At 37.0% G+C, this 15,028-nt stretch overlaps 1 protein-coding gene across 1 annotated transcript in view; it reads left to right on the top strand.

The window, feature by feature from the left end:
* CCDC171 (coiled-coil domain containing 171) overlaps positions 1–13,968 on the top strand; it is a 159,500-nt gene extending 145,532 nt beyond the window's left edge. The window contains exon 25 of the mRNA XM_072359639.1: positions 13,672–13,968. The gene's annotated coding sequence lies outside the window, so the exon portion shown is untranslated. The remainder of the gene's footprint in view (positions 1–13,671) is intronic.
* Positions 13,969–15,028: the final 1,060 nt, after the last annotated feature.

The raw sequence follows: 15,028 nt of genomic DNA on the forward strand, positions 1-15,028 counted from the left end.
TTGCTGTTGGGAAATAAAATTGCCATTTTTGCAACATGGGAAATAATGGCTAGTTTCAAAACCAATATGTTTGAAACTTCCTTTGCCTGAAGCAGGTTAAGGCACACACTCAATTTACTTTAGGGGAAAAAAACTCATTAAATAGTTTTTAATATTTTAATATAATTTAAGTAACTGCTTTCACAGTGGGAAAGCTTATTAGGCCCATGTATTTACACCTGCAGAGAGGTAAATGTTTGGGTAATTAGGTGGTTTCCAATACTTCAGCTATTCAGTGCAGTTGCAGAGTTAATGCCGTGAATACTATCGATGGACACAGTGAATTCGTTGCATTTAAGCATTACATTTCTACTGGTAGTATTCTGCTTTCAAGTGCTCAAGAAGGCGATTTGAGTGGTTTCTTTAGTTATTGGTGGTATTATTTATTTATTTGTTTGTTTGTTTGCTGTGTTCTGTCTGTTTTGAAAGCCTCTTTAATGACAAGAATTGGCTAAGGAATGTGAGTGAATGTGTGTGCGTGTTAGCTCTCGGCAGTTGCCTGTGCTTTGGAAAAGCAGGGTCTACATTCTCACTTCACCGTTGCCATGAAATTCCAAATGTCCATGCTGTGCGGTTTAATGGAAACCATGAAGCTCCTAAATGACCACAGGTTTATTCCAATGTTAAGCACAAAACAAAGCTTTCAAGTCATTGGCTGAGCTGCAGAAAAGGAGGGTCATGTTTTCAGGAAGCTAAGCTCCTTTCCCTTTTTCGTTCATGGTTTGCATTTCTATGGCATTAAAAATGTGTTTCTAGTAAGGTACTGGAACTATCAGCTCACAAGCAAGGGTCCTCAGTTCCCAGGACTGAAAACAAGACACTTGGAAACTAGCACTGTATTCATCTCCTACGCTAAGTGCTCGGGCCAGGGCAACAATTGTACTTCCTAGAGTAACTAATTGGAAATTAGTTCAGAGGGACTAATGATTTGGACAAGGAAACAGCCTTAAAGCAAAGATTCAAGTTTGCCTTGCAGAGAAACACTGCCCATTCATTTGCTGTCTGCACCAGATTAACAGGGGAAAGGAGCTGAATGCCTATGTTTCATTTTGTTTCGTTTTTGAAAGAAAAAGATAGAAGTGAGCCGGTCTTCTATTTTATTTGCAGAATGATTTGTGGGACTCTGTGGGACTGAACGTTTCAGAACGGCCCCGGTGGCTGTGGAGGACAACGTTGAGTCAGGAGACAGCTGTGTGATACTATTTTCCTTGTCAGATGTCTATGCCGCAGTCTTTCAGAATGTGTTTCATTGGTAATATACAGTGCTTTTTATCTGCCAGCTGCATATGTTTGCTTCGTGCTTGCTACATGCCTTTGTTTCTTTTGCCTTCCTCCCACACCTCACAAAGTAAAATTTTCAGAACATCAAAATAGGAGAAACTTTTAAATATGATTGCGTGTATTGCTAATGCTATAGTAGAAATAAAAGCATTGGGAGTGCTAGACAGGCTGTTATTTTGAGAACTTGATATTATAGACCAGGACATTTAACCCTGAGAAAAAGTTTTTACAAAAGAACAGAGCCAAGGACAGAATTTTACTGGCTTTATAGAAGAAAAGGAATATTCTCTACAAAGGCAGACAAATTCACTTCTTTCCAGACTCAAGAACTTTTACTCAGGCCAGAAGGTGCTTCCTCCTCCCGTTTGAAGAAGTTATTTCAAGAAAGGGAGCTGGGAAGCTTCTATTATTCCCTGTTAAACTGTAGGTTAAACATAAAGAGAATGTCTGTCTTTTCTGTGACTGAGAATTCACTGAGAAATTTTTGGAGGGGATTAAAGCATAGCTGTGCCTGAATGAGTCCAGCTCAGAAACTTAAATGGTGTGCGAATGCGTGGAATCCAGATTGCCATCTTCCTCATATTTTCATATCATTGTAAATTTAAATCGCATGAAGTATGCTGTTGTGAATAATGATTTCCTTGACTCCTTCCGACTCCTGCTTAATTTTGTGTTTTTGTGTATCTCAAGCTAATTATTCAGTGCAGCGTTAAAAGAAGAAAATTCTGGGCTGATCTTCATTCATTAGCTTCGATGAATAGTGCCAGGTGTTGAGATGCTACCTCGGAGTTGAGATTAGATCAGTTGGTATAATAGGTGGAAGGACTTTTGTTGTCTTTCATGACATTTCTTCGTATTTTGTAGCAATATCTCACTGTCCACCATGTAGGGAGTCTTGTTTCTCAGCCAGCCTCAGAAATGCCTGTATGTGCCGCGTGCCCTCAGCGTGGTATGCATGATGCTACATTCGCTCACTATAATAAATAAATATACAAATAAATGTGTTGGCATCTAACTGGATTGGGCTGGGAATCTACAGTGGAGAGCTAAGTATTACCCTCAAAAGCTATATTTTAAGTCCGTCATGTTTACATGTTTGTGTTTCCCTCTGGATGGCAGGGAGACAGTGCCCAGCCCTAGAGAATCCAGTGTCAGCTAGGAGCAAACCTTCCCTCAAAGGAAACAGGTACCTCCGATGACTCTTTCTCCTCTTAGTCTGCTCCTGGTGCACTTGGAAGGACCAGGCATCATTTTTATTATCAGTCCCACAGCAGATTTCTCAGCTGTCAGACTAGACCATATAGAAGATATGCCAAAGGGAGATAATGATGATGGTGAAGAAGGGTGCTGTAAACCATAGCAGTCTCCTTGAGCTTGTGCCTTTCTGGAATTTATAGAATCAAAGTTTTTGCTCATGCTCTTTTCTCCTATCTCCTTATGTTATTGTTCGTGTTTACATCCTTTCCACTTGGGGAAAAAAAAGAGCAACCTTTGTGTTCTTTTCTGTGACATTTTCACTATAGAGTAACATGTTTTTGTGGGAATACTTCTGCTTACCTACATCCATTGTCTGATGGTTTGCATTTTGTACAGAGGATAAGAAATAAAAAAATGCACTCTATAAAATATGTTAGAGAATATGGCCTGCACAGATAAAAAGACAGGAAATTCAGTGTTCAGGCATAACGCATAACGCTGTTCTTAACTCATGCCTGTTCCTGTAACGTAGACACGATTTAGGAGCATACAGTCAGCCAGTTACATCTTACTGTTTATTTTTATTGGGTTTTACATATTTAAGTCACACTGCTGAGTATTTAACCAGCATATACTTATTTATTTATTGTTGTCATTTTTAAATTACATATAAAAACCTTACGTGGAAGTCTGTGAAACCCACATTTCGTAGCAAAGGCACAGTTTTTCCAGTTAATCATAGTGAGGACCTATTTTCTCTAGAGACCTGGCTCCCTGCAGCAATTTGGCCTGCTGAATAAACCAGTACTTGAAGAAATTTTTACAGTGTGAAATGAGTACCTGATAGTGCAAAGGACCTCACTGTGAACTTTGGGGTATTATCATGATAAAAACCTTTTCAAGTGTTTCCCTTAGTTCCTGTACAACTAAAGAGATTCAAAACTCGATGTGGTCCTTAAGATATATTTTCTCCATTTTACCAAAAAATTATTCTTTTGTTGACTTCTTTCGGAAGTTCTAACTTTTGGAAAGGGAAGGAGCCACCTCTTTTCTTATTTGTTTTTATTTTAAATGGAAGGTAGGGCCCCTTTGATATGCACAGTAAGTAGTGAAGTGTATTAAAGTACTAAAGTGGGCAAGGATAGCATGGATAAACAATAGTTTCCCTGCTATATTTGATGGCATTAAGGAAGCAAATGGCACGATGGTTATACAATTATTCCTTTTCATCATTTTCAGATAGTATAATTGCTTCAGTTCTTCCTGGCTTTTGGAGAGAGATCCCTGGAACGTTTAGAGCCATGTTAAGACACCATGCTTCTGAATCTATGCCTGAACTGCAGTTGATATGTGGTTTACTAAGGAAATGTCACCATAAAGCTGACACTACACTACTTGCCTTCACTAAATTTGTACATTCATCAGTATTTTGAGAAGCTTTTAGTACTATTTAGATATGACAGGTAATTAACCACAGTTGTGAAATAGCTCACTGATCTTTCAGATCTGGTTGAGTACCTGTGTGTGTGTCACTTGATCACAAAATGACTGGCTCATATGGTGATTACAGGGGTATAATCCCCTGGTAGGGTCCCTCTCAGTCTTTCAGACTCACAACACCAAGGGTTCTTTCACAGGGTCTTCTAATTGTACTGCACTCTATTGGGAGCCTCAGCAAATCCTGAAACTTACTTAACTAGAGCTGCCTGGCACTAACAGTCATCCCATTTCATTTCAATTTGCACGTGTCAAAACATCCTATAGCTTTAGAAATTTCTGTCTGAATTTAATTCCTTACTGAAGTTTGCCATACTATAAATAAAAGATTTTTTGGAAGAACATAATCTAATCAGGAGTTCCGAGTAAAGGAATTTCAAGATACCATTCTGAAACATAGGAAGCACACCAAATTGCAGAAATATCCCTGTGTAAAATGATTTTTTAAAGTTATGCTACAGCTTTCTTGCTGCAAAAGCCAAAAAGCTGAAGGAACTTCTCTCCAAGTCTCCTTCTATGCTTCTCATTAAATGTCGATAAAAACGCTGCGTGCCGGATGAATGTTTTCAGTGTTGTATGTGGTGGCTTTTTTTTTGAAGAAACTCTTCTGTGCTTTCAGAACACACATTTGCCATATGTATACTGAAGGATGAAATTCCATTAGCTTTTTTTTTTTTTTTTTTAATGTTGATTCGCATAAAATATGATTGGTATGCAGGAAATATTAGTTCCATTCGCCTCACTCAGGCTACATGTTCAGCCTCACAGAAAGTGATGGTCTAGTACCTGACTGAAAAACAGTTCTTAGAGGCTGATTGTACTCTTGAATCTAATAAGTATAAAAAGTTCTGTTGAAGCAATTGTTAGACTGTTGTTTAATCTCAGTCTGAAGTATAACTGTATATGTAAATTGGGCCAAAACCAACAGATACAGTAACCCGAGCTCACCCACACTCAAGTTGTTTATAACTGATAAGCTTGATTCCTTGCCCAGTTAGTATAATTTGGATCATGCATTTACAAAAGACCTACATGTTAGCTGTCAACTGAAATTGAACCTAAAATATTCTTTTTTTTTTTTTTGGCCATTCAGATATCAACTGCTATTTTATAAGCAATACTGCACGAATGCCAACTGTGTTCCCTAACCATTACTGTTATAAAGCCACTCATTAGAACCATCCTTTTGAATACACACTGCATGAGATACTGTATGTAATTTACAGAAGAAGGAGTAAATTCCTCCTGAAGTTATGTGAACCAGGTTTTACTGGGGATGAATGAACAACATTAAAATGTTTGTTTTGAATAAACAAACAACAGTTTGAAAAATACTTCAAACACACAGGAGCCAAAGGTGAATCTTTCTCTGAGCTGTACTGAGGGGCAGGGGATGAAGCCCTTATCAGGATTTTGACTGAGAGGTGGCAGTCTATACATCTTCATTGGATGAACCAAGAAAATGCCACTGCACTGGCCTGCACTTGGGGGGTGAAACCTTTTGTCTTCTTGCAACATTGATGGTTTTAATAATAAACATTCCTGTTGAGAAAATAAAGCTGAAAGCAATAACAGCTCACTTTTAAGCATGGCATAATGCTATCATTTTTCACTCTGTCGTTAGAAGATCTTTTTTAAAGAGGCCTCTTGGTTTAATGCTTTTTAGACGAGCTGAGTTACAGGCCTGTAGCCTATTGCAAATGCACATGCTCTTGCTCAACGTGCGAGAGTTGGTCTATGTTACAATCTTTGCTAAAACAAACAAACAAAAAAACAACAGAAAGGACTCTGTTTTTCCGATAGCTACAGACAAATTGCATTAGTCATCCATCTTATCATCCCAGTTCTGTCTCCTGTGAGCTACCTGCAATCCAGCATTTTCTGGAATGCTAAAGTCTGTCAATTCATGAGTTCAGAATCTCTTTTCACATTTCAGGATCTGCAGTTGTTTTCTCCAGTAAAAGGCCTTGTCTTTTCATGACACTTTTTTGTAAGCCTGAGTAATAGCATTTTCCTACTTGAAATGTGAGTGAGATGCTCATTACAGTCTTTTTTCATTGCTAAAAATTACTCATTTTGGCATCAGCAACCTCTGCCAGAGGTGTGCTGGTTCCAAGTCACAGAATCACAGAACTGCAGGGGCTGGGAGGGGGAGATCATCAAGCCCAGCACCCCTGCTAAAGTAGGTACCCTAAGTACACATGACATGCTTCTTTTTACCACCTTTTGTAAAGATAAGTTGGCTCTATCTCCTTGCCATAAATTACTGTTGAAAGATGTGTGTGCTTTACACCTCAATCAGTATGTTTCCTTTTTGGTTTCCTTCCTTCATGTTTACAGCTTCTCTTGAGTTTCCAGTTTCTGCAATCTGATTGTTTGCTTCTCTTTATAAAAAACAGATCTCTTGTATAACAAATGCTTTTTCAGTGGTTTTTAGAGAAAACTTTGTGGGGACTAGACCCTATAGATGTGCTGGGAGGGCAAATAGGGAACACAATCTCCTGAATTTACTGTAGTTTAGCAAACAACTGAATCTGCACAGACTCGGTGGACAGTCTTTTGAGTAGCTGAAACCGGTAAGGCTATCACAAAGCATTCACTGCAGCTGCTCTCATAATTCCGCTGTCCAGACATTCATCCAGTCTGTTCCAGCTTTGGTTAACAAGCCTCTCCATCAAAGGGCACTTGAATATCATCAGTGCATGCTGAGCATTGGCTTCTTGAAGGAATTTTCTGACTTAGTCTACCTATTTATTCAGATTCTTTGGAGAGAAGTAGTGAGCAAAATAATATTCTCAAGGCATCTGTCTTGAGAGTAGCAGTAAGTTCCATGTTTCTTCTCATTTTAAAATAAGCTATCCATAGATCCACAAATATTTTCTTTTCCCATTGCAAATAGTTCATTTGTTTTGTTAGCTACATAGAGTCTCTGATTCTCATTCTTTAAAATACTGCAGATTTGATGGGAATACACAGCAAAAAATAATATTCTGAATGCCTGAATATTTTTTAATACAAGAAAACTGAATCTTAAAGACACTTCAGGTGTTCGTAGATCTTTCTCCTTTATAATGTTAAACGGCACTGTTAGAAATAATTACCTTTTCTGTATTTTCCCCTTTTACCTGTGTTGCTGATGTATCTTCATTAATTATAAAGTGATTTAAGCGATTTATTGAACAAGTGTAATTTCATTTTTGCCCAAATCTTTGTGACGATTGGCTCTATGATTCTGCATTAAAATTAGTCTTTGGTAAAAGACTGATTAATGCCCTACTGGAAAGCCTCAGCTTTCCTTGTCTGTTTAGTAATGAAATGTGTAGATGGTAGTTGCACCCGTTCTGAGCAAACAGACAAAAAGGAAGGTAGCTAAGCATTTTGCTGTGCGTGAGCAGTTAGAGGGCAAGCAGACACCATGCACCTTGACCACCTATTATGAAGCTTTTTGCTGCAATGTCAAGTGAAAGCGAGTTAATTGGGTGAAGCTGTAGAGCATGTTAGGGGCATGGTAAAGGGTTGCTGTCTGACAGCTGAATGTCAGCAGAAGCTAGTCAAGTGTGGCTGAGAGACAGAGACCTGTCACAAAGTTCATGTGGACTATCGCACAGTTAGGGAGATGAAATGTGGTTCTGTCTCACTTTCTCCCTCATTGCATTCAAGCACCTTAAGATTTCACACTGTACGTGTCAACTCTTGTTCTCTAAGCTGTTTTCTCCTAACACTTCTGCATTCAAATGATTGGACAGAAGATGCTAATGTTTGGCAAAATGAATGTAAATACAGTTCTTTCCTTTTTATGCTAGAGTGGCAGTATGCATGCAACTCAGAAGAAACTTTGAAGGCTTACGTCAGACAGTCACACTGCCTAGGAGTTCAGGTGATGACTGAATACATTTCTCAAGAGAATATGAAGTTTGACACTTTAACTTGTTGGATGGTGACTGCTTTTCTATGAGCGCTGACAGAAGAAAAGTCGAAGCAGTGAGTGGCAAGTGCTGCTTCATGAGCCACTTGTGCCTCAGTGTACAGTCGTGTGTACTTTAGACTCCAGTTGTAGTTGTCACCTCATCTTCACCCTGGAAAAAAAGGAAAGAGCAGCAAAGGTGACCATCAGAGAGAAATACTGATCAGAGCTGATAAAAAGCTGTAGTAAAACTCACATAGGCTGAGAAAGGCTTATTGGAAGCCACAGGAGTATCGGTGTCTTACAGTACACTGATGCAAAACGTAGTTGCTTCTATTCTTGGGAAAGTGGAAAGTCTCTGGTAGGCAGTATGGACAAAAATTCTCTCTCATGATATCATGCTCCTATAGTAAAGAATTTGGAAACTTGGATTGAGGACCATATCAAGTGAACATTTCACCATGAAAATAGTGCACTATTTTTATTTTTATTTATTATTATTTTTTGCCTAGTGTTTTGGAATTGTTACAGTGCAATGCAGACAACTTGACCTGGAAATGGGAGATTGTTATGTGTATTCCAATGCAGTGTCTGGAAAAAAAACACTGTTGGCTGTAGGGTAGATTTCTGGCCAAATATTTGGAAATCATTAAAATTAACAATGCAAAACCAAATTCTCCCTCTTTAAGTGATGAAGACATTGAAGATAAAGTGTTCTGATGTGGAAAGCCATGTTCCATTCTTCAAATGGAACACATTTAAGTATGTTTGAATAAAACAAGATTTTCCGTTTAGAAAACAAACAAAATGTTACGAAATCTTCCTTTAATTGTTTTTAATTGAGCCTCAAGAGTGTGATTTCACTGAATTCATTAAATACAAAAGCACTATAGAAGCAGGGAAAAAAAATATTTCCAGATATTTTATAATCATGTTTGTTTAATAACTCCTGAAAATTGAAGAGGGAATTCTTTGAAAATGAAAAAAGCCATTACAGTTGTTGGCTAGCAGCATCCAAGGAAGAAAGTGTGTTGTGTGTCTACCTTTCCGGCTTAATATGTAATGAGTTGGCAGTCCACTGAACTATTCTCTGATGGTAAATTGTTTCCAGAATCCAGGCAGGAGTGCTGACAATTAAAATTTATTCTGAACGTTACTATTTTCTTACTTTGTGTCAGAGCAGATATTTAGCCTTACAGTCTCAGAATACAGAATTGCAAAATCATTGACTCAGGAAGCAAACTTCCTAGTTTTGGCCAGCATACCTTCTTACTTTGAAGAAGTGTGTTAACTAACAATGTCAGTAGTAATACTTTCCATTTTAAGCAGCTGTTTTTAGCATTTTCATCAGTCTGATGTTTTGTTTGTTTCACTTCAAGTGAGAAATGTCTGTTTGAGCTACTTCTAGCTGCAAGTGAATTAGCAGCATACTGATGTCTGTTGGCAGTGTGGCAAAACCCAGCTCAGTTTTGGTGGTAGGAGTCTGAGAAGAAGATTGAATGATCTGAAAAATTGCATCCCTTTACAGGGAAATAGGTTTTCCACATAAGTGCAGCAAAATGGAATCAAAGACAGTGCTTGTTTATTTAACATGTACTGAGATAGATATTGCTACAGCGAAGGAACACAGTGATAGCGTAGATGGAAGAAGATGGAAAAGTATCATTGTCCATTTGGTTTGTGCCTACATGTATAAATTTGAGGGGTGAGGAGGGGAGAAGGGAAGGAATCAGTACCAGAAATCAACAGTGAAGAAATATACTGTTTCCCACTTTTCTCCTATTGCTCTCAGCTTCTGTGCTTAACTCAGATTTCTCTGTACTTGAATGGCTGTGCTACAGCCTTCTCAGAGATTTTAGAGATCGCTGGGAGAAACTACAGCTTGGTTCTCCCTCTGCACTTCTATTTTCTGCCAGGCATCCCCACTATCTAGCTTGTAGTGTGGTAACTTCCAATAGTTTGGCCTTATTACGTAATTCAACAGTCATCTTCAGTTTGCCTTGTGATAAAAGAATGAGTTACAGAGAACCTCTCTAGCTGAGTCTTTGTATTACATTGCAACTTAGGTATTCTTTCTGCCCTTTCATTTGGTCCCATTCTTGGTCATTTTTTGTTCTAAGTGGCTTCATTATTTCCTTCCCTCAGACAAACCTGCAAGTTTGTCATTCACAGTCCAGAAGTCTTAACTCACAAAGCTTGTTACTATGTTTACTATTCATATGTATATATATTTAATAATTTTATGTATGTAACGAAGGGGGAGAAGGGAAACGTGCTACTGTGTTTTGAAATTGAATATTTGAAAAGAGCTTAAAGTGACTAAAATTAGTGGTGGGAAACTGCTGAATAGGAAGGAGTTGTTGTAACATACAAATAATAGGAAGCAATTGAAAAGTTGTGGTGTTACAGTGAAGACTGTGGTCCAGTAAAATTATTTTTGTGCTGACTTTGAAGGCTAAAACCATCCTGACTGATTTGTGGCTTCCACTCTGGTGATAGATCTTACTCCTGCTGTTGAAGATAAACAACGTATTCCTGACAGAGTATTTCTTTATGTAGTTATTTGTTTGCACCACTGACAAAACAGATCCACAGTTTTCTACTTCCAAGCATCTGACTGTGTGTATTACTTCACAAGTGTTGATATATAAAAGCAAAATAGGGTGTCTTTGATCCCAACATGATGCTTTTGAATAGGCTGGTACATTCACACCAGCGTAATACTGATGGCATTGCAGTATTCTCTCGCGATGTCATAAATTATAAAGCAACCCATTATGAATCAGTTTTAACTTCTGTAAAACAGCACATATACCATGAGACAACCACTTAACCAGATCCTAAATGTGATCACAGGTTAGTCACAAAAGAACAGTAGAGAGCAGTTGTTTTAGAAATTGTTTTTCCATGTCTAGCAATAAAAAAATTGCTTGAATTAACCACAGTGTAAAAAGCAACTATTTCATAATATAGGCTAATCTTTCTTATTTTCTTTTCTTTTGGGAGAATGTGTTTCATAGACTATCAAACTTTGAAAAATGACCATAGGACATGACCAATTACTGTGTTCCATAAACATTTTGAAAGCCTATTTTTTGCTAGACCTGCTGTGTCCTAAATACCTATTTACCTGATGAAGTGTAACAGTTTAGATGGAATCACTTACGGCCTATCAGGTAAATAAAAGTGCTGTGTTAAAGATTTACCTGAGCAGATACCTTATTTAAGATATGTAATTCCTCTTTTAAAAATGACCTCAATGCATATTCATATGATGGATAATCATCACAGCCCTGGCACAGCCATCTGAGTTTGTCAGTTTAATACATATTTTAGAAAGGTCTCTAAATATAATAAAGTTCGAGGGGCTCTGTTGGGAAATTGTAACTGCCTTTAAAATTCTATTGTATGGATACATGTTCAAGCAACGTGTATTGTAAAAGTTCTCTTTTTTTTTCTTTTTTTTTTTTTTTTTTCCCCTCTACTAACCTAAGGAGCATGGTTTTCTTATTCTCCATGAATGTGTATAATGATATTGCACCAGAACAGTTCTTATGAGTAATGGCCAAGATTTTTTTTTACATCAATCACATCGTTATTTGATCTGATTTCCCTTCTACTCAGTGAATAGTATTCTGTTCCTTGTAAGAAGTACAGTACAGGATCTGGATAACTAAAGCAGAGCTTTTTTCCCCCAACAGTGAAGCTTTTACTGTAACATAGTCTATTGACTTGCTGCCAATCATTAAGTTTCATACCTTTTTTTGCTATTCTCAAAGGAAATCTCATTTCTTTTTACTGGGATTTTGTTGCCATATTCCTCAAAAAGTAACATCACTATATATATATTTATATAAAAGAATATTATGAGGTAGCAATAGTAGCCTGTGGTTTTAGTCATTAAGATATGCCGATAAACTAAGATAATGAAAGAAGCACAGATTTCTATGTTTATCTTCAGTATTTATTATCCAGAGTGAAACCTGTTAATAACTTATGTCTTAGTGACTTCATTTACTTTGTTTACTGAAGCATTTCTAGATCTCACTGTCTATTTGCATATTTCAATATCTTCTTAATATTTTCATATGAATTACTCTTTTTTTTTTTTTCTTTCTTTTTTTAAGGGAGAATTTATGCCAGCTAATTAAGGCATACAAATAACAAGCTATTAATCAGTGTAAGAGGTGGATGACTTCATTGAGGTCTTATTTCAGATATGCTGCTACAAACTCAGTGAGGCTTTTTGTGCTTTTGCTCTGTAGTGGCTCCCATTCTGCTTAGTATTGAGCAGGACTGAACAGGCAGTGTGTTACAGATCACTGTGGTTGTCTCCACCTCATAAACAGTGTTGTTTAGAGAAACTAAAGGCACTACTTCATTTTTATTATCTTCTTGGACCAGTCATCTAAATTGGCTACTATATGTGTTCTTAATGAAGGTATAGCATAACCCCGCAGTTTACACGAGCTGCAGTATGGCTTGTGATGAGCCAGGAAATCAAAAGAGTCCATATCAAAGAGAACTGTTGAAATAGGTATTAGAAGCAACCATTGATTTTTCTCCAGCAATACTGAGAGGAAAGGGGGATCTTTCATGGATGTGTCTTTATACATATGCTTGACTCTGGATTTGCTGAAATATGAATATACATACACCCTCCTGTCTCTCTCTGTATATCAGTGAGTCTGTGTGTTGGAACCTGTATGCCTGCATACATATGTGCATTTCTGCCGCACTGTGTATTTGTGTATGTATATGCACATACACTCCTTCTCAAATGCTGAGAAGAGAGTGTTGAAAAAATAAGATATACCATAACAGCATTACTTTTTATCTTATCCATACTTATGCTTTGCATGTGAAGTTTTCCCATACTTTCTGTCATAATGAAATGATTGATTGTATTTTTCACAGCTACATAGTACGCTGGCTAAAAATACCTTGATAAAGGGTGGAAAAGTAATACGACATTGCATTTTGTATTTTTTTAATAGGTATTTAAATAAATATGCAGTATTTCTATTTAGTGTTTATATTAATGTAAATATACTGGTATTCGTAATCTTTCAAAGTAGAGTGCAAAATGTTTTGGTTCCGCAAGTTACTTAATGTTGAATTTTAGCCGGTCTAACCTTTGTAACTGTTTGACTGAATGTCTGACTCACTGAAAGATGAGCTGTGTTCCCCAGCAAGGTGCACTCAGTGTATATTCTCAACAATCTTCTAACAAGCTAATGCTCAAAGAATATGAAGTGTTTGATTTCGATTTATGGCAAAATATATTTTAAAGTAATTTAATAACTTCCACTGGTAACAAGGCACATTTTCCTCAGTAACAGTGACAAAGTTACGTTTGTTTGCTTGCTTAAGAAAATCAAAACTTAGGAATGATGATGAAGAGGAGTAAATGTTTCCTCTGTGTACTTTAAACACTTCAAATAATATGGGTTATAGTTTAATAACACTTTTAAAACACTTTCTGGTGCAGAATACTGTGTTTCTGCTTTGCTTCTGCTTATTAAAGGTTTACATATTCATACATGTATATTCAGATATCACGTATTCTAAATAAATGATTGAAACAAGAAATGGATGCTAGCAGATACTTCATATGCATGTATTTGTAAAGGTTGTAATATTGCGTAAGTATAAAAGGTATATTAATATATATACTATTTTTCTTGCTTGCTTAACACTGAATGTAGAATCCTTCAGGATTTTCTTTTTTATATTATTTCATTTTACTTCAGGAATCAAGAGGGAGTTCAGACATCACCATGACTTCAAGCTAGGAATTCAGCCTGACCAGCACTGAATCCCAGATTTTTTGGCATTGCAAGCTGATCTTGACACATCCTACAACAGTTATATGCACAATAGAGCCAATTCCCAGTCTTCAGTCTATTCCTTCAGCCTGAATGTCACATCCAGTCCCAAAAGAACAATGGAAAATGGATTTTGTATCAATAATCTTCAAGAAGGAAAAAAAATTGCATTAATGTAAAATGATGCAATTAAAGTGCAATTTTGTTGCTACCTTTGGATTGTAGTTCAGCGTTTGTATTTTTTGACATTAATTTTACGGTTTTATGAAAATGTGCATTCGTATGTTCACATTTCTATGCTTCTAGTTCTTTGCATACCAAAACAGTTATTTTTTAAACTTTTATTTATTGTGGTTGCTCATTTTTTATGTAATATATTTTTAAATGTTAAAGAATGACACATTTTGGGTAATTTTCCTCAGTCTTAAAAAAAAAATCAATAAGCCATTTTAGTCTCTATCTATCAAAGTTGTTTCATACTTGTCTATTTTAAAGCAGGACTGCAATACTTTAATAGGATTGAGAGAGCTATTTGAAATGTATGCCAATGATTCCTGTCATTTCATGGCAGCCCTGCCATGGTTCACTGAGCCCCCTCTTTTCTCTTGTCAGCTCAACTGAAGACAAGCATTTAGTTGCAAACTTTAAGCAGGTTGTGCAAAACAGAAATGATGTGACTGCTTCTCTTCCTGCACAATAATGTCACTGCTGGTCAATGTGAGAAGGTCAGGTTGCTCCTTGTAAAGCTACATGATACCACTTGCCTATTTGAACAAGTTAAGTTAACTGCTGAATCTGGTCCCTGCAGGCAATGAAAACTCACCCTTTTATCAAGTCTGCATTTCATAAGAAAGAAGAACAATTGTGCAGGGAGGATTTCTGATGATATGTTTATGTACTTTATAAGGACAGTTCCCAAACCAATGTTGCAGGTAATATATTTAGTTTAAGCTGAAAGACTTAAAAGTAATGGCTGTTTTGACCTTCAAATAGACTCCTTTTTTGTTGTTGTTGGTAGGACCCAAGAGTGACGCCCATCTTTGATGCTGACAGAATTTAAAGCAAGGCCATTGCCCTGCATTTTCTGCCTTGTAGCACACAAAAGTAAAATTGTATGTCAGGCCGAGATGTCGGGGAGCTGACAAGATGCCCCAGTGACATTTCAGCTGGAAAGAGCAAGTGTCTTGCAACCAAGTGGTCAAATATCAAATAATAGGTCAAGCAGGAAGGAGCTGAGTTCTAACCACAAAGAGGTTTCTGGTAACTTACTTGACAAGCTATT

This window comes from Excalfactoria chinensis, chromosome Z (genome assembly GCF_039878825.1).
Source record: "Excalfactoria chinensis isolate bCotChi1 chromosome Z, bCotChi1.hap2, whole genome shotgun sequence".
Taxonomy (NCBI): Eukaryota; Metazoa; Chordata; class Aves; order Galliformes; family Phasianidae; genus Excalfactoria; species Excalfactoria chinensis.